This window comes from Cetorhinus maximus, chromosome 4 (genome assembly GCF_964194155.1).
Source record: "Cetorhinus maximus chromosome 4, sCetMax3.hap1.1, whole genome shotgun sequence".
NCBI classification, from domain to species: Eukaryota; Metazoa; Chordata; class Chondrichthyes; order Lamniformes; family Cetorhinidae; genus Cetorhinus; species Cetorhinus maximus.
Window position 1 is genome coordinate 59080817 of NC_135882.1, and position 25575 is coordinate 59106391.

Here is a 25575-nt window from a genome sequence, read left to right on the forward strand (position 1 = left end):
CAATTCGATGCAGGACTTTTATATAAATTTATTCTGCATTTTTTTCTACCTCCTCAGATAGTGGAATGTCACCACAAAGATCTGGTGAGATATAATATAAAATAATTACTACTAGCAGAGACCCGCAATATATTAGTGGTCAAATGAATATACTTAACCAATTGCATTGGGCGGAATTGAGGTAGTGGACATCAAAAATGTTGTTTTAACCGCCAGCCGCAATGCCGGTTTTCGCACCATATCGCCCCATTCCTGGTACGTCTCACCTCATTAATAATGCATTCATGGGAAACACTCTGGATCGCTGGTGGGTAGGCTCAGATTTGCCCACTACGCTGTCACCTCAGTACTTTGTCGCTCCAGATGCCATATTTAAAGCGCACCAGGGATCTCACACCTCAAGGGACAACAATGCTAATTCTCACACACACCCTCACATCTCCACTAAGCTCATATCCTTTTGAGCTCACTTCCTCATCCAGTCCATGGCTCCGCTTACTACACAAACATTCCACGCTGTGCCATGTATTCTGCTCACACTGTCTCCATCTGTTTTCATGCAGAGGAAGCTGGCTCCCAACAGCAGGGACAGGTCCCAATCCAGGGGTTGAGTGGCCCACATTAGACCCCCTCACTCACTTTGAGGAGCGTGCCATCACGCTGACTGGTGAGGACGTGGACCCTGCCTGTGGCGACAGTGAGGTCGGCGGCAAATGCCCTCGTCAGGATCCTGCGCCACATCATCCCTCTATCAACACAAATATAAGTGCTCTCTCTCCTGCTTTTGACTCTGCTGCCATGCACTAATTATCTCTAATTTGATTCACAGGGAGCTCTGCCAAGCGACCAACACCCTCAGCCAGCCAGTCCCTCAACTCCATCCACGTCCTCATCTCCAGCCAAGAGCACACCTCCTCCATTTAGGAGCTGGAAATAAGCAGCCTGGAAGGCCCATCACAGTGCATACCAACACCCTCCACCAGTGCAGAGACACACACCTCAGTGGGGCTTAGATCTAGAGCAGGCTTGGGGTCACAATCTGGTAGTCACTATATGGACACCAGTCCACAGCAGGATGAGGCAAATTCAGCCAAACTCCACAGCACTTGGAGGATTGCTGCAGAGGAGGCACCTGTGAGGTCCAAGTCAGATGACGAGCCTCTGGATTCGGCCTTCCAACTCATCGAAGAGAATCAGCAGAAGGTGGGGGAACATCACACAGATCTGTTGGAAGCCCTTAGCAGAGTGGCTCGCAAGTCGGAGGAGTGCGTCCGCCTGCTCTCTGATGAAGTGGTGCCCACATGTGCATGTATGGAGGTCTCCATGGAGAGAATGGCGGACGCCATGGAGACCCAGGTCCAGGAGAATACGGAGGTGTGTGCAGACCTGCACTCCATCACGGTAGCCATGGATGAGTTCCTACAATGACAATTAGAGAGGGAAATGGGGCACCTCAATTTCCCTCCGGTGATCCTCCCCCTCAGGGAGTCAGATCAGGGCCCTGGGGCACACAAAGGGAGGAGGAGCGGGTCATCCACTCAGTAACCTCAGAGATTGTCCTCTCCCTTCAAGTCCCCTTTGCCTGTGACCCCCTCAACCCGATCCTTTGTCACTGCAGAGGGAGTAGCTGGTCCACAGGAGGACAACCAAAGCAAACCAGGGCTCTCAAGGCCTCATCTCTTCAGAGAGGAATGTTAAGAAATTTTGATCACGAGTGTTGCATGGGTGAACATATTTATTCACTTTATAATCTGAAAATATATTCACTTTCACCAAATAATGTATAATGGCATCTTTCAGCTTCATTGACAGGATTTGTAAGTCATCGCCCTATATCCGCCACCACCCCTTCCCCCCGACCCCCCCTCCCCCACCCCATGCTGCCTGCTGGAGTTCTCTTTCAGTTGTCCCCTTGAGTTGACCTGCATCTCCGTCCGCCCATTGATCTCAATCCTATGCACCACCTGTACCCGTCCAACATACACTGCTCACTTTTGATTTTTACCACGGTAGTCATGAAGTATATTGTAACCTCCTCCATACTTTCCTCTCCTCCAGTCACCCAAGCCCTTTCCTCTATCTCTGTTGGTCCCCCTGGCATCACATTCCACCTCCCCACCATCACTTACCAACCCAAACCCTTGTCATTCCAGGATGTGCAGGTGACTGTGCATGTTCCCTATCTTCCTGAGAATCCCACCTCCATCCACATTGACCTCCCTGACCTCCCCCTTCCCAACCCCAGCCACATATCCAAATTTCTCGAGGACAAAAGATGGATGACATTGCAAGGAATGTAGATGGAAGCATAAAATTGAAAAGAGATATTAAATGTATGGGAAAAACTGTGGCACTGGATTTTAATGTCAAAAAATAGTGAGGCCATGCACTTTGGACCAAAGTAGAACAGATTATTTGCTAAATGGTGGAAAGAATAATTGGAGGTCCAAAGAGACTTGGGGGTCCAAGTACACTGATCATTAAAATATCACAATTAGGTAAAGAAAATAATCAAAAAGGCTAATGGAATGATGTTCCTTACAATTAAAGGGATAGAATACAGAGGGCTATAAATTATGCTTCAGCTAAAAAAAGCATGGTTAGGCCACACCTGGAGTACTGAGAACAGTTCTGAGCACCGCATCTAATGTAGGTATTATGAAGTTGGACTTTACAAAATGGTTATGTTATAAAATGTCTCCTTAAACTTAAGGTGAACAGAACATTCTGAAAAGGGATATGGTGAGGTCATACTCAATACCTACCCATGCCCAGGTGATCTGGTAGTCATGGGGGAGAAACACAAGTAGAAACCTATTGAAATACCAAGAGAAAGTTTTCACACCTTCACATGGAAAAGAGACAGCTGCTTTTTGAGATGAAGGGAGAAAGAAGGGGAGAGAGACAAAGCAGCTACTGCAATGTAGAATCAGGACTGTTTTGTGTTAGCGACCAAGTCGGATGCTCATGAAAGTTTGTTTTCTATTTGAAAGGAAGGGGACAGGACAGATGGGACTTTTGGAGATTTAAGGTGGGCCTTGCTGGTGAAAATTAGATCTGGAAGCCTTGGGCTGAGTGGAAGATTTCCAAAGGATATTGGAAGCTTCTACCTAGCATGACAGAGAGAAGTGAGCCAAGTGGAGAGCTGGTAGCTGCTTTGGACCTTTCTTATATTGCCACACATTTGATAGAAGTGTGGTGCACAGTGAAAAGGGTTGTAAGACATATATCAATTGTGTTAGTTAGTTAATGCAAAAGTACCTTTTCTTTATTTCAATGAATTAGTTGCCTTCTAAGTAGTGTTTGATCCATGTTAATTTTTGTTTGTTACAGTAAACTCTTAAAATGTGTAATGTTGCCCTTTGGTTATTTCCATCAGTTGCTGGGAAATCATCTTTTTTTAAACGTTATTAGTCTTTACGGCAATCATAACAAAGGCTATGTTGAAGTTAGAAGGAGTGCAATATAGATTTACCAGAATAATACCTGAACTCCAAGGGTTAAACTACAAGCAGAGAATACAGAAACAAAGTTGTATTCCTTGGAGTTTTGAGGATTAAGGGTGATTCGATTGAAGTTTCCAGGATATTAAGGGGAACAGATAGATTAGATGGAGGGTAACTGTTTACCATGTTTGTGGAGTCTAGGCAAGGGATCATAGTCTAAAAATTAGGCCTAGTCATTTCAAGACTGAAATGAGGAACACTTCTTCACACAAAGGATGGTAGAAGTTTGAATTTCTCTTTCACAAATGGTAATTGATGTTAGATAAATTGTTGATTTTAAAACTCGCATTGTTAAATTTTTGTGTGCCAAATATATCAAGGGATATTGGGTAAAAGCAGATATCTGGACTTAGGTCACATACCAGTCATGAGCTCATGGAAAGGTGGAAACAGACTTGAGGAGCTAAACAGCCTACTCCTGTTCTTAAGTTCCTGTGGCCTTATGTTTTTTGACATTTGCCAGGAGCTGGCTTTCAGGCCAACCAATTCACCCAGCATTTTGATGTGCGTCCTCATCATTGTCCTCTTGTATGTAGCCCTATTGAGACCTTCATCTGAGTTCCATCTAACAGCTTCATCAATGACTTCACCCACTTGGGAGCTGGCACACAAAATATTCTATCTCTCTGGCCTAGCTGTAGCCCACTCATGCATGGGGACTCACCACAAACAGATCCTAGCTTTATAGTGGACCCTAAACAACATGCAATAACAGCATCTGAGCTGGTGGCTACAAGTGTCAGATCAAGTGAGAGGACCTCTTCATCATTGCTATGCTGTTGCTCTCTCTCCTCCTCAGGGTGTGCTGTGTGATGGAATACATGATTTCAAGACTTGTGTTTATCAAGACAGACCCTAATTGAAAAGGGAAACTGAAAAAGGAAACTAACCCTTCCAGTTTCTATGGGAACCGACTGAAACTGAGATTGCAAACCAAAACTTCTGTGGAGACTGAAACTGGATGAAACCATATAAAAAGACACAGAGCTATCCAAGCTCAAATGATGATTCCAGTGGTGCAGCCTATCCAGGCTGAAGAAGACGGAGGCTAGATCCAGAAGCTGAAAATAGGCAAATATACAGTTGCTACAGCTGTTTCTCTTACTTGGAGATAACATTTGTGCATCTACCCCATCCAGACCGTAATAAGCAGAGGTGAAGAGGTCCTGCAGAGATGTCATTTTTGGTGATGTCAGTGCCTGTGGAACTTGTGTTGGTTGTGCATTGCTTTCAGATGATGATCAAGCTAAATCCAAGAAGAACAGGAACTGAAATATTTTGTGAGGAAGGCAGAGTTTTGAAGAACTCTGTGACTGAGATTGGTGACATATATGCTGAGTGGACTGCTGAGCTAATTAGATAAGAACAATCTTAGTTATATCTGTCATATAACATGAAATTTATAGCTTATAATCAAACTCAATTTGCCTGTTAATTCATGTTTAACTTATGTTGATTCTGGGTTTTAGGGTATGGGTGATTTCCCAAGATAGTATTTAGGGTTTTGCTTTGTTTGGCTCTTGTATAGTAAAAATTATTTAGTTTTAAACTGTGGAATCTTGTAGCTTCATTCTTTCAAAGAATAATTGGGATTTTGAATATTTTTTTTAAATTACTGGTCTCTAATGAGATCATAACATCTGTCACTAGGCAGAAAACGATTCTTCGGTGTCTGAAAGCAGGAAATCAGAAAGGGGAAGGTTAGGATGTGGGAAGAGGGGTGGGTTGGAAAGCAAGAGGTCCATGGTCATAACATCTGCAACTTGCCCTTCATGCTATATAGCAGCACGATGGTGAGGTGGAAGCTGAGAAGGGGCATAAGTCAAGAACCCTGTGCCACAGGTTCTGTCACAGCCGACTGCATGATGTGGACAACCATCTTCCCCATCATGCTCAGGACATGCAGGTATCCTTATCTTTCACTGTTCTGATTTGCTCCCTTTTGTGTGTTTGGATGATGTGCCTTCCACAGCTGAATAGCCAGAGGTATGTGGAAGCAGTAGGAGCTGGCATTATTGGGATGTGTATGAGGGTGGTGCAGAGTCTTTGTGTGTTAGGTATGAGTTCTGTGTGCAAGAAATTGCTGCTAGGTCAGTGATGGGCTTATGGTGCATTGAGCAGAATGAGAGGTTGGTGGAGTGGTGGGTAGATGTCATGCAAAGATGCATCTACTGACCTTGACCACCTGCACGAGGTGATTAGATCTCTTGTGGCATTGCAGAGGGTCCTCAGGCCAGACCCTGGAAATCTGGCCACTGTACCCAATTCCTTCTGTGAGTGTTCCTTGAGAGCCTCCTGACTGCACACAAAATTATGGCCTCTCTCCACCTTCCCCTCAGCACTGCATTTGAGTAATGAGGAGCTCTCTGTCTTCATATAAGCAGCTTCTAAATGCAGATGAGTACAAGTAGCCAGCAGCAGTTCTCTTCCGCTGAGGGGGGACAGACTATCTTTAAAAGGAGCAGGCTGGCTGTATTATATGCTATCAGCCAATGCTGCTCAGCTTCCTGCTTAACACTCAGTCAGCCAGCAGCACACCCCACTTGGAGCAATGCTACAATCAGAAAAATGAGGGGACAGTATCAAATTTGTGTGCTGTATATCTCCACAGCAACGTGTGTGGGCATGGCACAATCCCCACATTCAAAAACTAGAGCAGGATAATGTTTAGCCCTCTGTGTCTTCTGTGGAGCCTCGTAAAATCCTACAATACGGGATAAAATTAGTGATCACTTAGGAAGGCTTGTGCTAATTTGGAAGTCAGCATGTATTTGTAAGGAGCATGTTGTGCTTGTTGAATTGATTTGAATTTTAGAAAATCACATGGTTTATAAATAAAATGAATGTCATTGATGTAACCTTGATAGATTTTCACAGGACACTTGATAAAGTGCCAGAAACTCATTACAGAAACTTGGGGACATACTATTAAAATGTGTAATTATACAGAGGAATGGTTGAAGGCTGAATAGTAAAGAGTGTGGGCAAATCAATGTTTTTGCAGTTGATAGGAAGTGGTTAGTGCCATGCCTGACAGATCTGTGCTGGGATCTCTTATCTTTTCACAAAGGTAGTTTGCTGACAATACCAAATTAGGGAGCACAGCAAACTGTAGGAAGAAGACAGAAGATTTCAGGAGGGTTTAATGAATGGAAAGCAATGTGATAAAGCTGAAGGTACCTCTTCTGCTACTATTTGTGATTCTACTGTTAGTGGGTGTCACTTCCTTAGTGTAGCAGTGGACAGCATGGCACTGCATCAGGTGATTTCTTCTGTTGTTGCCTGGAAACACCCTGCACCATAAATATTTACAGGAGTGATTATTTTCACAGACGGTGCTAATGAGATACAGAAGATCGAGGGACAGCCAACTATCTGAACCTTAGTGCCAGTAAGCACTGATTCTCAAAAAGATCTAGATTCCTAGGTTGATTGCAGAGATTTGTTGCATTGAGCAGCATATTGTCTGAGTAGCGAACATTCTGTGTCCACTAGACTCTCAAACTATCCTATGCTTGAGTTCAACCTGTACTATTCAATAACTGACAGTAGTTGCACCACTTTTGTAGAGGTTAAGGTCACAAAAATCAGCTCTGTATTACCAGTAGTTCCAAAGCTATGCATGTTGGTTTAGTAGAAAACATCATGAGCATCGCTTCTACCCACTTCAGACATGGCCAGTGCCGAATGCCATCTTGGTGAGAGAGTCAGCATTGGCATTACATGCTGGTACTGTAAGTAGCCAGAGCAGGCAGATTGCAACATGAGTCAGCGTGTAATGCTGATTTGACATCTGTCTGCCATTTTTAGTCCCCATCAAGATGGCACTTGGCAATGGGGAGGTGTGCGGAAAATGCAAAGGTTACCATCCACTCAGCGTGAGGTTGGTATGCAACCACGCTGAGCACACCATGTTAGTGAATGCCCACTATCTTGGCAGCAGTCATGATCCTGCATCAGTTCGTTGTTTCAATAATCTTTCACTCAGCGTGCCAAACCAAAGGCTGTTGGCTATATGAGGTTAGTACTCCTGTAATGAGTGCCATGCTACTCCAAAAAGCATCATCAAACATGCAACTGGAGTGCTGAAGCAATGGTTCCATTGCCTAGACTGCATTGGAGGAGATATCCCGCCCGTGGATGAGGTTTCATGTTTTTTCCAATTCGTGCCAGGGCTCCTAGCTTGCCCGCCAACCTTAAGGTTGGACGGGCAGGTCCTTTAATTACTTAATTGACTCTGTCAATGGCCTCAATTGGCCATTGGCAGGTCGGCAGGCACACAGCTGATTTCGCTGCTCCCCCGCCTACCTGAAAATTTATATGGGGTGCGGTGACATCGGGAGTTCCACCCAACGTCATCGAGTGTCATTTTACGCGTCGGTGAGCCGGCCCCAGGGAAGGGTTGGGATGAGGGATGTAGGGGAAAGCAACAGATGCATGGTTACATCATTTGCACTTTGTATATCAAAATAGAGTGTGGGATGATGGTGGAGGGAGATTTGAGAAGGTGCATTAGACAGGAACATACTGTCATCCTCTATGGTCACCGGCCACTGTCTTAATGAAGACTGAGACCATCTCCTTCAAGCAGTGAGTGTATAGCTTCCAGTAGTGCTCAGTGTGTGGTTAAAGGTGAATGTGAGTTTTAAGCTGGGTTTAGAGATTGTTGGCAGGCAAATGAAGTGGGTGTGGTGAACGGAGCAGCCTGTGAGGCTGGTGGCTCAGTTGGTAAGGAAATAGCTTGAAAAATACATTTACTGACCTTGACCACTCATGTGAGTTCAATATATTCCTTTCTACACTGCATTCAATTTCTCAGGGCTAGACTTCTGTCATTGACCACAATGGCTACCTACTCCCGCTGCATTCTCAGTGCCTGTCTGGTTTGTCTTACATGCCCCCAAGGGAAAAAAAAACCCTCTCGTTCTGTTGACCTGCACCAAGGACTCCAGTGTAGCATCTTTGGGACATGCTCTCTGGCTGTGTTATATCATTTTTGAAGCTTCTTTCTGGCCTTCAAGTATAATTCTTTCTGCAATTCCAGCCCCTATTGCACCCAGGTGTTATGACTCAACGCCCTGAGTCCTAATGAGGAGGCAGAGCATTGGCAGAGAAGGAAAGAAAAAGAAGCAAATCCTGCACTCCGGTTCCCACTACCTCTTGGGACATCTCACCCCACGTGCCCAAAGATCTGTGGGTCAATAATCAGCCTGTTCAGTCACATGAAGACTCATGGCAGAAACTCATAACCCTGAGTAGCTTTGAATCAAGGGACAGCCAATGACATGTGCACCAAGATCCACCTAGCCTTTAAAAGGTGTTAAATTTAAGTATTTAAGGTTTTAAGTCGTGCTGGTTAACTTTCAGTGGTGCTAGCCTCACGTGAACTTCGGCTCCTTACTGAGACATGCAACCATTCAGTTGTGTATTTGGAGCTGGGCTGCCTGCCATAATCATTATAATTAACAGTTAGAACAACATTTGCATACTGCCTGAAACACTTTGGGCAAGTGTGTGGTAAGTGGGCATGGCGATTCCCATGACCGATTTCAGGGATGATCCAATTTAGACTTCCAAAACTCCGCTGTACTATTCAATTCTGCCTCTCTTGAAACTTTGGCATTTTTCATTTCCTTTGCAAAACTAACAAATGGGTTTGACTGTGCATTTAGAAGTTGTTCTTTCCATGGTCTCAATGAGAAATACCCAACTTTCCCTTGCTTTTCACTTAAAGTTTCATTAGCTTTTAATAAAAACAATTTCTCCTTTTTGTGGTGGCTATTTTTCGCAAGTATGTTTCAACATTTTGGAATAAACAGATAAGAGCTCTGACCCCACCTATAGTCATTAATGCTCACATATTTACTTACACCTACTTTTTAATTAACCAGTACACAGAGCAAAATACTCCAATGTTAAATGTTTGATTCTATATTTTAACAAAGTTTATGGCAAGCCACTTCTGTGCAACTTGAAAAGCTTACAGGTTACACTCAAAAGCTCAGTATCCTACTTATAGACTGTCAGCAAATAAATTATTATGCTTTCCATCTAGCCATTATTAGTGCACATACTGACATAGTTCTGCTGCACCTGTGATAACAAGTATCCAACATTTGGGATGCAGCCAACAAGCCACTTAAATGTGGCATCAGCATATAGGTTACCTCTCCAGCTGCTCACAAAACAAAGCTCATAACTTAGAGAGCCGGGCACAGGCATAAATCACATTGTCCTATGAAGCCCTTCAGGTTCTTATCTTCTTCTATTAGTAGTCGTGTGACAGTGCCACACTGCACACTCAGACAGGCACACCAAAGAGAGGTATATGCTACATTTGATTTTCAATTCCATCAATGTCAATCAACAGGATAATTGGGCAGGATGTACAATAGATGTCCTATCCACGATTGTCCATGTTGCCTCCCCCAACATGCCAATGTTGAAAATCATCCCCATTGATATACAGAAAGGGTTGAACTTTATACTAGTCCCAGGGTCCTGACACCAACTCCCACTGCCCCCCAACACTCCGACCCTGAGGTAAAAGTCATTGCCGAACCTGCCTCTGCCCTGCAACCACCATTTTACAGCTACCAGGCCACTAATTGGGTCAAGTCAGGCCTTCCGTCCCCTTTGGAGAGGAAGTCCTGCCTCCTAGAGCTGCAAGCCAATCAGAGGGCTGGCAGCACTCTTGTCTCAGCAGCACAACCGGGAATGGTGACCACCACTTGGACTGAAGGCAATATCGAGGGGGAGATGCCAATGGAGCTTGGACTTAAAAGCAAGTCCATGATCTCGTCAGAGCCAGCCTAGCAGGCCCCAGCGAGGGGCCCAGGATTGTCAAGATGGGATGGGAAGGGCAACCCAGGGAGGAGAATTACCTGGTGGAGGGAGGCCTCAATTGGGCATAAGGTGCCCGAAAAGGAGACAACCTCCGCCCCACCCTTTCCCTCCATCTTGTCCAGCTAGCTGCCCACCAGGTTTTACCTGGTCGCCTGGGCATTTGGCGCCAATATCCCTCCAATAATTGACTACTTAAGGACCTCAATAGGCCCATGGGTGAGTAGGCTGCCCATCTCTTCTGCCACTGCTAGTTAAATCACAGTAGGGGTGGCTGGGAGTGGGTAGGCGGCAGTCAGGGCGCCACTGCCATGCCACCCAATTTAAGCCTGCTATCCTGCCCCTGGGGGTGGCAATAAAATTACAGCCATAGGGTTACAGACACAGACAAGTTGGTGTTGATACACATGGATGTTATAGAAAAGCAACTCATTAAAGTCTTTCTGTATTGATTGTCAGACCTGTTAGTGACAGGGCAAAGATTATTTACTGCTGGTTGTGCTGGGGTCAGCTTTTGAAAATTCAACTTGTATTTTTAAATTGTAATCATTCCTATATTCAGTTCATTGGTCACAAATCATGATTGATGTCTTCAATCTCTTTTTGGTATTGCAACAATTGTATTTACATCATTGTTGAATGACAAGCCATCCTACTCTGTCCGATATTTAACACATTAAGAATGTCCAGTCAAATATAACAAGTGATATGGTTTCTATATATTCAGCTGAAGCTACAGTAGGTAAGGAGGTAGTTCCTTATAAATAACATCAGGCGGCATTTAACGGGTGTCAGGGATTCCTGCCCACGCCATCGAAAAAGGTTGATGAGGAACTCACCCTTTCTCCCGATGGCTGCACTGCAGCCACACTCCAAGGATCTTTAATTGGCTGGAGGCGGTCCTTCTGCATCCATGTGGGGAGAGTGCCCCACCTCTGAGAGCTGCCATGGCCATCTGATTGATCTCGTGAAAGAGGCTCCCCCTTTCCTGCCTGAGGATCAAGCAGTCTACCCTGCTGGGTTTCCCCCCATCACTGGCCTCCTCCGTATGCCAACTGAGAAATTGCAGCTGGGGCATGAATTGGTCTTTAAGTGGTCATTAGTTATGATAAGGGCATTTGGGCCACCCAGGTCTGTTATTGTGGGTTTGTGGAGGCAATTTCAAAATAACTTCATTTACATCACTAACTATTTACAAGGTTATAGACATAGCTGGAGTTACTTTTTGAGATACTTCTCATTCATCTTCTCTCAGTGAGTGACATAGGAACGGGGTAGGCCATTCAGCCCATCGAGCCTGCTCCACCATTCAATGCAATCATGGCTGATCATTCACTTCAAAGTCTTTTTCCCACACTGTCCCCATATCCTTTTATGTAATTGGTATTTAGAAACCTGTCAATCTCGACTTTAAACACACTCAATGACTGAGTTTTGACAGCCCTCTGGGGTAGAGAATTCCAAAGATTCCCAACGCTCTAAGTATAAAATTTCCCCTCATCTCGTCCCTAATGGCTTCTCCCTTACTCTGAAATTGTGTCCACTGGTTCTAGACTTCCCATTCAGGGGAAACGTTTTATCTGCATCTACCCTGTCTATCCCTTTAAGTATTTTATAGGTTTTAATGAGATCACCTCTCATTCTTCGAAACCATAGCGAATACATGCCCAGTTTTGCCAATCTGTCTTCCTAGGACAGTGCCATCATCCTGGGAACAAGTCTGGTGAACCTTTGTTGCACTCCCTCTACTCCCTATCCTTCCTAAGGTAAGGGGATCAGTACTGCACACAGTACTCTAGCTATGGTCTAACCAAGGTTCTATTCAATTGAAGCAAGACTTCGCTACTCCTGCACTCAAATTCTCTTGCTAAAGGCTAACATACCCTTAGCCTTCCCAACTGCCTGCTGCATCTGCATGTTAGCCTTCAGTGACTTATTGACAAGGACAACCAGGTCCCTTTGTACATCTACACTTTCTAATCTCTTACCATTTAAGAAATACTCTGCACATCTGTCCTCCTACCAAAGTGGATAACCTCATATTTTTCCACATTATATTCCATCTGCCAAGTTCTTGCCCATTCACTAAGTCTGTCCAAATCCTCTTGAAGCAACTTTGTATCTTCCTCACAACACACATTCCCACCTAGCTTTGTGTCATTGTAAACTTGGACATATTACATTTGGTCCCCACATCCAAATCATTGATATATTTCGTGAACAGTTGGGGCCCAAGTACTAATCCCTGCAGTACCCCACTAGTCACAGCCTGTCAATGTGAGAATGCACCGTTTATTCCTGCACTCTGTAGTCTGCCTGTTGGCCAATCCTTAATCCATGCTAGTATATTACATCCTTTCCTGTGTGCTTTAATTTTGCTAACTGTGTGAAACTTTATCAAAAACCTTCTAAAAATCCAAGAATACTGCGTCACCAACTCCACTTTATCAATTCAGTTAGTAGCATCCTCAAAAAACTCCAAGGTCAGGATTTTACGCTCTAGGAGCAGACGCGCGTCCGACCCAAACTCACATGAGAAAACATTGGGCGTGCATCCTGATGTCATCGCGCTGTTGTGCCATATTACGGTCAGCTGGCACATGTGGGAGTTAGAAGCTCACCCGCCGACAATTAAGCGGGCAATTAATCCCATTAAAAAGGCAATTGTATGAAATTGTACATGGCCCATGCAATTTAGCGGTTGACATATGGGCCACAGGCAGCCATTCCATTTTTAATTGAAAATCAACCCAGGGCAGAAAGGTCGACCAGGGCTGTGGCAATGTGAATGGCTAGGAGTTTAGGTGAGAGTTGGTTGTAGGTGGTTTTTTGACAGTTTATTGCATTTCCTGTGTTTTCAGGAGGACTCTTTGGCTGACAAGCTTTCTTAGAGGCTTTCTGCCGAGTGCACCCTTCAGTGCACTATCCTGTGCCATCTGTACTCCAGCCATGGGGATTGTCTACTCAGCTGAAGGAACCTCCTGTGATGACAAGGAGAGGGCCAGAAGAGAGAGGAGGTCTGGTGTTCATTCTAGTCATTTTAGTTCATTCTCCATTTGCTAATACCTAAGTTCCTTTGATTTTTAAACCGTTGACAACGCATCTGCAATTAAATGTTCTCATCCAGCCACATGTATAATCTGTAAATCAAACAATTGCAATAATAAACTCCATTTGAACAGTCAGACATTCCGATCTTGAAATTTTTCCAGAAATTTTAAAGGATTGTGGTCTGTATAAACAATTGTTTATACAGGCTGAAAACTGAGCAAGCCAATGCAAGGCTTGAAGCTGAGCCGGGAAGTCAATGAGACGGCCAGGAAGATGCAGGAGGCATGGTAGAGGAAAGGCCCCAGGTGGCCCTATGGTTTAGTGATGTCTGCCTGCAGGTTCCCCTTCAGGCTGCAAGGGAAAGGCAGGAGCTTCCTTTTCCTAGGGACTTCAAGAAGACACTCCCCTGCCTTTTAAAAAAAAATCATTCATAGGATGTGGGCTTCGCTGGCTAGGCCAGCATTTATTGCCCATCCTTAATTGCCCTTGAGAAGGTGGTGGTGAGCTGCCTTCTTGAACCACTGCAGCCCATGTAGTGTAGGTACACCCACAGTGCTGATAGGGAGGGAGTTCCAGGATTTTGACCCAGCAACAGTGAAGGAACAACAATGTATTTCCAAATCAGATGGTGAGTAGATTGAAGGGGAACTTCCAGGTGGTGGCGTTCCCACGTGTCTGCTTATGCTTCTAGATAGTAGCAGTGGTGGATTTGGAAGGTGCTGCCTAAGGACCCTTGGTAAGTTTCTGCAGTGCATCTTGTAGATGGTACACACTGCTGCCACTGTTCATTGGTGGTGGAAGGAGTGAATGTTTGTGGATGGGGTGCCAATCAAGCGGGCTGCTTTCTCCTGGATGGTGTCAAGATTCTTGAGTGTTGTTGGAGCTGCACTCATCTAAGTAAGTGGTGAATATTCCATCAGACACCTGACTTGTGCTTTGTAGATGGTGGACAGGCTTTGGGGAGTCAGAAGGTGAGTTATTTGCTGCAGGATTCCTAGTCTCTGACCTGCTCTTGTAGCCACAGTATTTATATGGCTAGTCCAGTTCACCTTCTGGTCAATGCTAACCCCCAGGATGTTGATAGGGGGGGATTCAGCAATGGTGATGCCATTGAATTTCAAGGAAACCTGATGGTAATGTCATTGAGTGTCAAAGAAGCCTGGTCAAAGATAGCAGAGGAGGTGGACAGCCTTGAGGTCACCCCCTAGTCTTGACTGCAGTGCTACAAACCGGGTTAATGGCCTCCTCTCCTCCACTGGGATCCGCCCGACATACCACTCTCCTTGTCAGGCCTTGCAACTGGCAACATGGCATGGATCATCACATGGGAAGAGAATGACCAACCAAGATCTACTTTCATTTGAGGTGGTACAGTGAATGTTCACTAAATTGGTCCCCTTGACAAGGGGTTGCCGTATGATGTGAGGCTAAATAAATTGAGCTTATATTCTCTGGAGTTTAGAAGAATGAGAGGCAATCTCATTGGAATCAACAAAATTCTGAGGGGGCTTGATAGGGTGGATGCAGAGAGATTGTTTCCATTGTTCGGGGAATTTATAACACTGGGCAGTCTCAGGATATGGCTGATCATTTAGGACTGAGATAAGGAGAAATTACTTCACTTAAAGGGTTGTGAATCTTTGGAATTCTCTACCCTAGGGGGTTGTAGATGCTCCATCATTGAATACATTCAAGACTGAGATAGACAGATTTCTGGACTCTCAGGGAATTAAGGGATATGGGGGCATGACATTGAGCTTATGTGTCCACCACTGGACATATGGAGCTCTACATCAGGCATGGATGGGAGGAGGAGATGTGAAATCTTTAGCCCCTAACTGTTTGTGTTCTCTCATGCAGGTCTAAGCACTCCAGGAGGACAGGCAGCCACTGAGACCAGAGGCCTGCAGCCTACCTCTTTGGAGGAAGAGAGATCTTTAGAGAGAGTACCTTCACAGCATTCCTCATACCTTCCAGCACTGCAGATACTCTTACATTGGTGGTCATGCATGCATTCATGATTATAGTCAGGGACACAAGATGGTGAACACATCACAGACATGACCCAGCAGCTGACAGAGGCTGTGAGAGTTGAGGCCAATGACAGCCATAGGACTAGAGGAGGTCAGGCCCATGCTGAGCCCAAGCTTGATGATGGGCCCCTGGATTTGGCTACACAGAATATGCTGTAGGTACAGCCTGACGGAAGGGAATGTCTGGCAGAACTGCCAGAGGCTATGGTCAGCCATGTGCAAACTATGGAGGAATCCATCCAGGCCATGAGTGTTGCCAAGCCTCAGGCATGTGCATGCATGGCTTCCTCCATGGAGAGACTGACAATGCTCATGGGGAGTCAGATCCAGCAGATCAGTCAGTGAATGCAGGAAATGTGCGCAGACCTACATGCCATCACTTTGCCCATGAGCTCAACACTGCAGTGACAAAGCAAGAGGAGGATAAGATGCTTAAAATCTCTACCAGTTCCTCATCCTTCTCAAATCAGTAAGGAGATACAAGCGTGCCTTTCATGGGATGAAGAGTCACTGCGTTCTGCATCTGGAGGCTCCTGTCAGGCTGCTCTGACTGTGGACAGTGGCTTCTCAGCCCCTCTGCCATCAACCCATGTAACTGCAAAGGCAGGATGTGGTCCTCCATCCGCACAGGACCACTCAGCATCCTGGGATCCTCCAAGACTCAGACAGCCAGAGGACGGTCGCATCGCAGGCAATGGAGCAGCCCGATTAGCAGTCAGCCTTCATTCCAGCTGCAGACACAGGGGTTGCACATCATAGAAGCATTCATAAGCACATTAGGAAGAGCAGTCAGCTGCAGCAGGTGCTCACCAGTGTTCAAACTTTGCAATTATTAGGATCTGATAAGATGTTCCAACAAAAGTATTTCAGTTTCGAATGTTGATTGTTCCTGTATTTATTTTGCCTTGTCTGATGCCATTACCTCAGTGCTCCCTCGTTGGGTTCCCAGTGTAGGGATAGGGCCAGGTTTGGTCCTATCCTCAGCTGTGTCAATGTGCGTGGAGAAGCTGGGTGTTCAGCAATGGAGCACAATGGGAAGGAGTTGATATCCGATCAACATGAGCATGTCTTTATGTCAAGATATTGAAAGGGCATCATTGATGCAGGATGCAGATGTGAATGAGATTGTCTGAGCTGCCCTTGTGTGTCACTCAATGCTCCTTGCCCCTTGCGCAAGGGACTCATCATCCTGTCCCTCCTGCTCTGCCCCCTCTTCCACATCCTCCTCATTGGATGAGAAGTGGTGATCAACAATGTCCTTATTATGCAAGGCCTCTCTCCTTTGCGGTGCTAGATTAAGGCCCTCCCTAGGATATACTGCAGGGCTTCACCGGATTGGTCCAGGCACCTGAATCTCATCTTCAGCAGGCCAATGACCTGCTTGATGGTCGCTAAGGTGGGCCTATAGCAGGCATTGTAGCTATCCTCGGCTGTAGTGCAAGGGTTTCTCGCAGGCGGAAGCAGCCATCTCTTAAACAGGTATCCCTTGTCCCAGAGGATCAATTCCTGAATATGTGCAGGGGACTGGAATGGCTGTGGCACCTGGGACTTGCTTAGTATGTAGATTTCCCCCAGGAACAACCAGCTGGATACTGATGGAATAGAAGTGCTTCCTGTTGATGAAGGCCACTGCCTGGCCTATGGGAACCTTGATGGCCACATGCCTGCAGATGATGACACCTTGCACCTAGGAGAATCCAGCAATGAATGGCCTGACTGTCCTGGCCATGTTCCATAGTGGACATAGTTGCCAGCCCTCTTGAACAATGCATTGGTCAGCTCCTTGACGCAGTGATGGTCTGCTGCCTGGCAGATCCAGTGAATGTCCCCTCTGGATCCCTGGGAAGAACTGGATATGGCATTGAGTGTCTACTGAGGCCGCAGATCTCAGTTCATCTGCAGCATGGCACATCGGTCAGTGAAGGTCTCCCTTGAGTCTTTGTTGACACTGTCACTCCGACATCTGCAGGTCGTTTAGTGCCTGGGTGCACTCGAGAGGACCAGAGTCTCTTGGCCACACTTAAGCCTTTCTTTGCACAGCTGCTGTCACTCCCCTCTGCTCGCCCAGGGGGAGGCTGTCTGTCTTACTGCTCCTGCTGCTGCAATGGAACTTCCAGCGCTTGGTGCTTCCTCCCTCTGCACATATCTTCATCTACATGAGGGTCCAAGCACACTGGGCATATGAGTACCATGGCAGGTGCTGTCTCCCTCTCTCATGCACTTGGAATCAACCTCCCATGGGACCCTCCCCTTCTGCACTAGTGGCAAAGCCCCTTTGTTTCACTTGCCGGGAGCCCACCAGCAGACTCTTAGAAGCCCTCCACCACAGGTCAACAATGGTCTCCGCTCCCCTCTCTTCCACTTCAGGTCAACCACAAATGGTGTAAAGGCAAAATGGCTGGCTTCTAAGGCAGCACTGATGGCTTATCTTGGTGCCACCAGTTTTAACCAGTTGGGAATCTGAAAGCCCATGATCCCCTTGTACAGTATGTGGAATTCCATAAAATTGAAGTCAATTGCATTGAAATCACTGTTGAGTACTAGCTCAATGCGTTTAATTGAAGTTCTGCTGTGTTGTAACAGTAATTGTGCTTTGGAGCTTTTCCAATGTAAGGATTCTGGGTGATTTTTTTTGCCCACCATCTGCCTCTATCCCACTCCATAAAATTCAGCCCTAGGAACTATACTTCCAGTGCTGTCAGCACTTTTTTATCTCATATAACATACTCTTATTACATTTTATAAGTCATTGCTTCCATGCTGACCTTTTCTTCCATGCTGGAACTTATTTAAATGATATCCTATATTGTACCATCGTAAAAGAAATTGACAGTATAAGGAGAAAATGGAGGTGAGGTCATAGCCTGAGAGCCTGCTTCCTGTACTTTAGCCACTTCAGCAGTGCACTGACGATAAATGATAATAAGCTATTTAGTACACTCTGAAACACTGAGGGTGGTTTTTGAAGTAATGACTTCCATTGGGCAGGAGCAGTCAGGGACTGCATCATTTCCATGGTCAGGCTACATTTGAGTTTCATATCCAAGCTGTTTGCATATTTGGAGTTGCTTGTCAGTCTTGGAGGGGATGGGATTTAGTGACTCACTCATGAGTCGAACACGGATAGGTAAGTAAAAAAACTTGGGGCAACGGATGTGGTTAGAAAAGGTTGGGATGAGAAAAGGATGGGAAGATGATTGTTGTGGGGCCAGAAGAAGGATTAATGATCTTCCTAGTCTCATGTAAGTCATTTATGCCCTTTAAAATAAAATGGACCGTCTTGCAGGAATCCCTTTAAGGTTGAAAGCTTAAACATTTAAAATTGTGTTAACTGCTATAGGCTGCTACATACCCAGTACCAGTAGACTGAGTGCACACAGTGCATGGTTGGCACTTTGAGATTACAAAATTGCATCGTGATCTTGATGGCATCACAGGAATTTCATTGGATAATAAAACTCCCATGAAGAGGCTGGATTTATTTCAAGGCCCCCAAAATGGTACTGGCTCTAACACCAACAGGCATGGGGGCACTCAGGCACTCCCATTTCCAAATTGATACCACCCATACTCTCTGCTGGTTGGAGTCATACCTAGCACAAAGGAAGATTGTGGTTGTTGGAGGTCAATCATCTCAGTTCCAGGATATCGCTGCAGGAGTTCCTCAGGGTAGTGTCCTAGGCCCAATCATCTACAGCTCCTTCGTCAATGACTTTCCTTCCATCATAAGGTCAGAAATGGGGATGTGCGCTGATGATTATACAATGTTCAGCACCATTTGCAACTCCTCAGATATTGAAGCAGTCCATGTCCAAATGCTGCAAGACTTGGACAATATCCAGGCTTGGACTGATAAGTGGCAAGTTGCATTTACACTGTACAAGTACCAGGCAATGACCATCTCCAACAAGAGAGAATCTAACCATTGCTCCTTGACACTCAATGGCATTACTATTGCTGAAGAAGGAAGAAGCGGAGAGCCATCAGACCATCCCTCTTCCTCGAACAGAGGCCCGAACAATCCCCATCCACCACTACTCTCCTCTGTCCGGCTGAACTTGTTCTCAACTGAACAATTTCTCCTTAAACTCCTCTCACTTCCTCCAAATAAAAGGTGTGGCTATGGGTACCCACATGGGCCCCAGCTATGCCTGTCTCTTTATGGGGTATGTGGAACATTCCTTGTTCCAGTCCTACTCCGGCCCCCTCCCACAACTCTTTCTCCAGTACATCGATGATTACTTCGGTGCTGCTTCATGCTCTCGTCTGGACCTGGAAAAATTTATTAATTTTGCTTCCAATTTCCACCCCTCCATCATCTTCATATGGTCCATCTCTGACACTTCCCTTCCCTTCCTTGACCTCTCTGTCTCAATTTCTGGTGACAGACTGTGCACCAATATCCATTATAAGCCTACTGACTCCCACAGCTACCTTGACTATAGCTCCTCACCCCACTTCCTGTAAAGACTCCATCCCATTCTCTCAGTTCTTTCGCCTCCGTCACATCTGTTCTGATGATGCCACTTTCAAAAACAGTTCCTCTGACATGTCTTCCTTCTTCCTTAACCGAGGTTTTCCACCCACGGTGGTTGACAGGGCCCTCAACCGTGTCCGGCCCATCTCCCGCGCATCTGCCCTCACACCTTCCTCTCCCTCCCAGAAACTTGATAGGGTCCCCCATGTCCTCACTTATCACCCCACCAGCTTCCACATTCAAAGGATCATCCTCCGCCATTTCCACCTACTCCAGCATGATGCCACCACCAAACACATCTTCCCTTCACACCCCCGGCGGCATTCCGCAGGGATTGTTCCCTCCGGGACACCCTGGTCCACTCCTCCATCACCCCCTACACCTCAACCCCCTCCCATGGCACCTTCCCATGCAACCGCAGAAGGTGCAACACCTGCCCCTTTACTTCCCCTCTCCTCACTGTCCAAGGGCCCAAACACTCCTTTCAAGTAAAGCAGCATTTCACTTGCACTTCCCTCAATTTAGTCTACTGCATTTGTTGCTCCCAATGCCGTTTCCTCTACATTGGAGAGACCAAACGCAGTCTGGATGACCGCTTTGCAAAACACCTTCGGTCTGTCCGCAAGCATTCCCCAGACCTCCCTGTCGCTTGCCATTTCAACACTCCACCCTGCTCTCTTGCCCACATGTCTGTCCTTGGCCTGCTGCATTGTTCCAGTGAAGCTCAACGCAAACTGGAGGAACAGCACCTGATCTTCCGACTAGGCACTTTACAGCCTTCTGGACTGAATATTGAGTTCAACAATTTTAGATCATGAACTCTCTCCTCCATCCCCACTCCCTTTCCGACCCCCCCCCCCCTTTTTTTTCCAATAATTTATATAAATTTTTCTTTTCCCACCTATTTCCATTATTTTTAAATGTATTTCCATCCATTGTTTTATTTCTACCTTTTAGCCTTTTTTGATTCCTTCACCCCACCCCACCCCCACTAGGGCTATCTGTACCTTGCTTGTCCTGTTTTCTACCCTTAATTAGCACATTCCTTAGATAATATCACCCCCTTCAACTCCTCTTTGTCCTTTTGTCTGTGACATCTTTTTGTTATCTCCACCTATCGCTAGCCCTCTATGCAGCTCTACTTGTCCCACCCCCCCTTAAACCAGCTTATATTTCACCTCTCTTCTAGTTTTACTTAGTTCTGTTGAAGAGTCATACAGACTTGAAACGTTAACTGTGTTCCTCTCCGCAGATGCTGCCAGACCTGCTGAGTTTTTCCAGGTATTTTTGTTTTTGTTTTGGATTTCCAGCATCTGCAGTTTTTTGCTTTTATCTTAATAACATTTATTCATTTCCGTACGGACAAGACCAGCCAGACAGAGTGAGCCACAGACTTTGCAGCCCTTGCTGGCTTCCCCCGTGTCCAGGGTGCAATAGACTGCACACATGTGGCCATCAAGGCACCAGCTGGTGAGCCCGGTGCCTTCGTCAACAGGAAGGGCTTCCACCCCATGAATGTGCAGATAGTATGTGACCACAGGATGCTGATTCTACAAGTCTGTGCAAGGTACCCAGGCAGCTCCCATGATGCTTATATCCTCAGACGCTCCCAGGTGCCGAGGCTATTCAGTGCTCCAGCCTGACTGGATGGATGGCTGCTGGGTGACAAAGGCTATCCCTTAAAAAGGTGGCTTATGATGCTTCTCTGCCACCCAAGGACAGAGGCAGAGCAGGGTTATAATATGAGCCATGCCCCCACAAGGGTGGTGGTGGAGAGGACCATAGGTCTTCTGAAGATGCGCTTCCAATGCCTGGACCGTTCAGGAGGTGCACTGCAATACCCCTCAGAGCGGGCGTCACTTATAGTGGTTGCATGCTGCGCTCTCCATAATCTGGCACTGGCAAGGGGGTCTCACTGGAGGAAGAGGATCTTGATGCAACTCCACAGGCCACAGAGGATGAATCAAAAGGGGAACAGGTGAGGAGAATGCTGAGGGCGTGGAGGCAGATCTATGTATCCTTCTGTGAGGCAGGGACACCAGGGACCCCTTGATCCAACGCTCCTTCAGCTGGGCTGCCAAAGATCTGCTTCCACCTCATGCCAGGGCAGCCGCCTCCATCCTGGATGTCTGAAATGACCCTTTCATTTGAACCCAAAGTCCACTCAGTGCCTGTGCAATAAAGTTTAGAGGCACTCACATCCAGCATTACACATTGGTGTACCTTGCAACAAAAAAAAGGTGAAGCATACTTCGGCCATTAAGACAAAAACAAAATTTATCTCCTTTTGACAATCCTAAAAAATTAACATCATCTTCTCTGGTCTTAATTCCCAGGCCAGAAAGTATAAACAAAACATCACACAACATAAGATCACCCACACCAGACCCTCTTGTGCTTATGGTGTCTTAAAATTACATTTGAGAGTGCTATAGCTTGGTGCCGCCAACCCCTCACCAGCACTGGCATTGGAGGCAGCCTGCTGACTCTGGTAAAAGCAAAATACTGTGAATGCTGGAAATCTCAAACAAAAACAAAAATTGCTAGAAAAACTCAGCAGGTCAGACAGCATCTGTGGACGGAAAAGACAGAGTTAACATTTCAAGTCCGTATGACTCTTCTTCAGAACATTTTGAGTCATATGGACTTGAAACATTAACTCTGTCTTTCTCTCTATAGATGCTGTCAGACCTGCTGAGTTTTTCCAGCAATTTTAGTTTTTATTTCTGCTGACTCTGGTGTCTTGTTGGCCTTGATGGCCTTGGCGTTTGTCCTCTGGCCAATGGAGCCTGCGCTGGCCCCACCTGTGAGGGAGCAGCCAGTGCCATGGCTGGCATCTCCCCAGTCATCGCAGCCTCATCAGATGCCAGGGTCACTGGCAGAGGGGCGGAGGAGCTGCTGCCATCACTCAGAGTGCCCTGAGAGGATCCCGCAGATGTGACATTCAGCTTGTCTGCCAGTGTGAGGTTGGTTTGAACCTCCATGCTTGCCATTGATGGATGGGCACCTAGCTGGGATGGGCACCATACTGGCACTGAGCACCTGAGGCCATTGCCTGTGTGAGAGCTTGTATGTTCCAGCACAACCCCAGAAACTCCTGATTCTGTTCCTGGAGCTGCATCTCCATGAGAGTTGCTACCTTCTCAATGGAGGAGGCAGTGTACTTTCCCATGAGGGTCAATGCAGTGCTCATGCTCCGCATGGACTCCTCCACAACAGATACCATAGCACGCATACCCTCATGGATCTCTGTCAGATCCTCCCGCATATCCTGCTGGGCATCCAGCATCTGCCGCCTAATGGATGACTCCAGAGGCTCATCATCTGCTTTCGACTGAGCATCATCCTGGTCTCCAGCAGTCCTCTGACTGCCGTCGCCCTGGGCACTCTCTGCCTCCGCCTGCTCCTCAAGCGAGTGTGAAGTGCCCTCATTGCAGTGCTCCATCATTCTAGCCGAGCATCTAACACCTTCCGAGGTGCTGTTCCTGCGTTGGTGCCTGGTTCAGGAAGCGGGTGTGACACAGGTGCATGTGAAGTCTGACGGTCCTCTGGCGTCAGTGGTGGCTCTGCAGGGTCCTGCAAATGAGCGCGTGCTGGTGAATCCAAGGGAGAACAACAACATGTGATTAGCTTAAGTCATCACACTGTCACTGTGCATGCCAGGCACCCTGGTGAGACAATGGAGACCTGCATCATGGTACCATCGCCTTTCAATGATCAATGGGGAATCCAGTTTTGAAGATCCCATCAATGATGAGACTATACAAGAAATGTTTGCACCCTCCGAAGCTCTCATCTCTGTGCACTGCACTCTTAACTCCATCTAACACCCCCGCCCCTCCGCTGCTGATTGACCGAGGTGCGTGGCACCTCTCCAGCTGCAAGGCTCAAATCTGGATAGGATTAGGAGGTTGTCTGCCAGTCGACAACCTCTCAATATTGTTTTGGGCTTGTCTTCTCCTGAAAGGACAGAGGAGCATAGATTAGTCCACTCTCTACCTTCAGCACCGTTGCAGTCTGGCCAACCCCACCTGAGGAACACCTTGCAGGGCACATCTGAGTCATGGTCCTCGAGCCGCAAGGCACTCAGTCCAAAGAGCCAGGGCTTCCCCCCTTGGCCAACTCCAGTGTCATTGACAGTTGGCACGCAGACTCTAACACCCTTGAGCTCAATGGGGGGATGGCCAAACCTTAACACTTCAACACACTGATCCATGCCAACACGATACCCACCCTTCCCAAACGCAGCAGGTCGTTAAACCTTTTGCAGCATTGGACCCACGTGCGCCGCATGACATCGTGGATGCTGACCTGCACTGTCACCTCCTTCCAAGCTCTTTTTGTTAGGTGCGGTGGGCTCCTCCTTCCATCTCTGTAGACAAGGGTGTTCCTCCTGACAGCCACCTCCTCTAGGAGTACCACGAGGTATTCATCCAAAGACCAGTGGGCCGAGTGCCCATCCGACCTGTCCTCCTGCCTGGCGTCTCCAGCCACACATGATGCCATAACTTCAGTGTTCACAACGCAGAAGATACGTTTTTCTGTGCCATCCTTCAAGGAGCTGCCTGTGCATTTTTTAAACGGTCAAATGGATTAGTTTGACTGAAAATGATGACCTGTCCAGAGGATACATAAGAGGAAACCTTGAGTGGTTTTCACTAGATAACTCATCAGTGTTAATGTCTTGAGTGAGTTATAAAGTCTTTACCATAACTGACTAAATATTTAACTGCTTCTGCTTTTCCACCATGTGTATGTCGCCATTGGATCCAGTGGCTGTCAGGCTCCCACCCCTGCCCTCCCCTTCTCGGCAATTGGGAGGATGAGTTTCATGCTGGGAGGGCCTTAATTGGCCAGCCAGTCTGAAATTGCGGGTGGCGGCCCATTTCCCGACCGGTCGCGTGCCCACCAATCATGCCCGCATACCCAGGGTAAAATTCAGGCCGTGGGAATACCACCTCCTGGAAATTCCCCTCCAAGTCACTCACCGCCCTGATTTGGAAATATATCGCCATTCCTTCACTGTCATTGGTCAAAATCCTGGAGCTCCCTTCCTAGCAGCATTGTGGATGTACCTACACCACATGGACAGAAGCAGTTCAAGAAAGCAGCTCAGAACCACCTTCTCAAGGTAAATTAGGGGTGGGCATTAAATGCTGGCCTCGCCAGCAAAGCTTACATCCTGTAAAGAATAAAAAAACATACCTACCTAACAACAGGGATGAAAATTGTCTCCTGTGGTTCAGAGCAGAAACAAATGTTCTTCTTGCAGAAAACTCATTACCAGGACATAACATAGATCAAAGAAATGATTTTGAGTACACATTCACTGAAGTCTGCTGCACTTTAAGATAACTTCAATCTCTGGCACACTGATAAATGAAAGCCCTTTTTGTTCATAAATGGAGTGGGTTTTCATTGCGAGCTTTGAGTTGTACATGACTTCTCCCAATTGTTTTTTGAACCTTTGGGAAGCCAGTCACAAATTACAACTTATCCAGCACTCTGTGAACTATATTTTGCTCGTATATTGCCAACACTCCAAGTATTCCATCCTTCCCAAGCTCCACTGGGTTCTTATAGCCTAAAAGATTCATTTTAAAGGTGAGGGCAGAGTGACTGCCCTTGCCATCAAGGCAGCATTTGACCTAGTTTGGCATCGAGG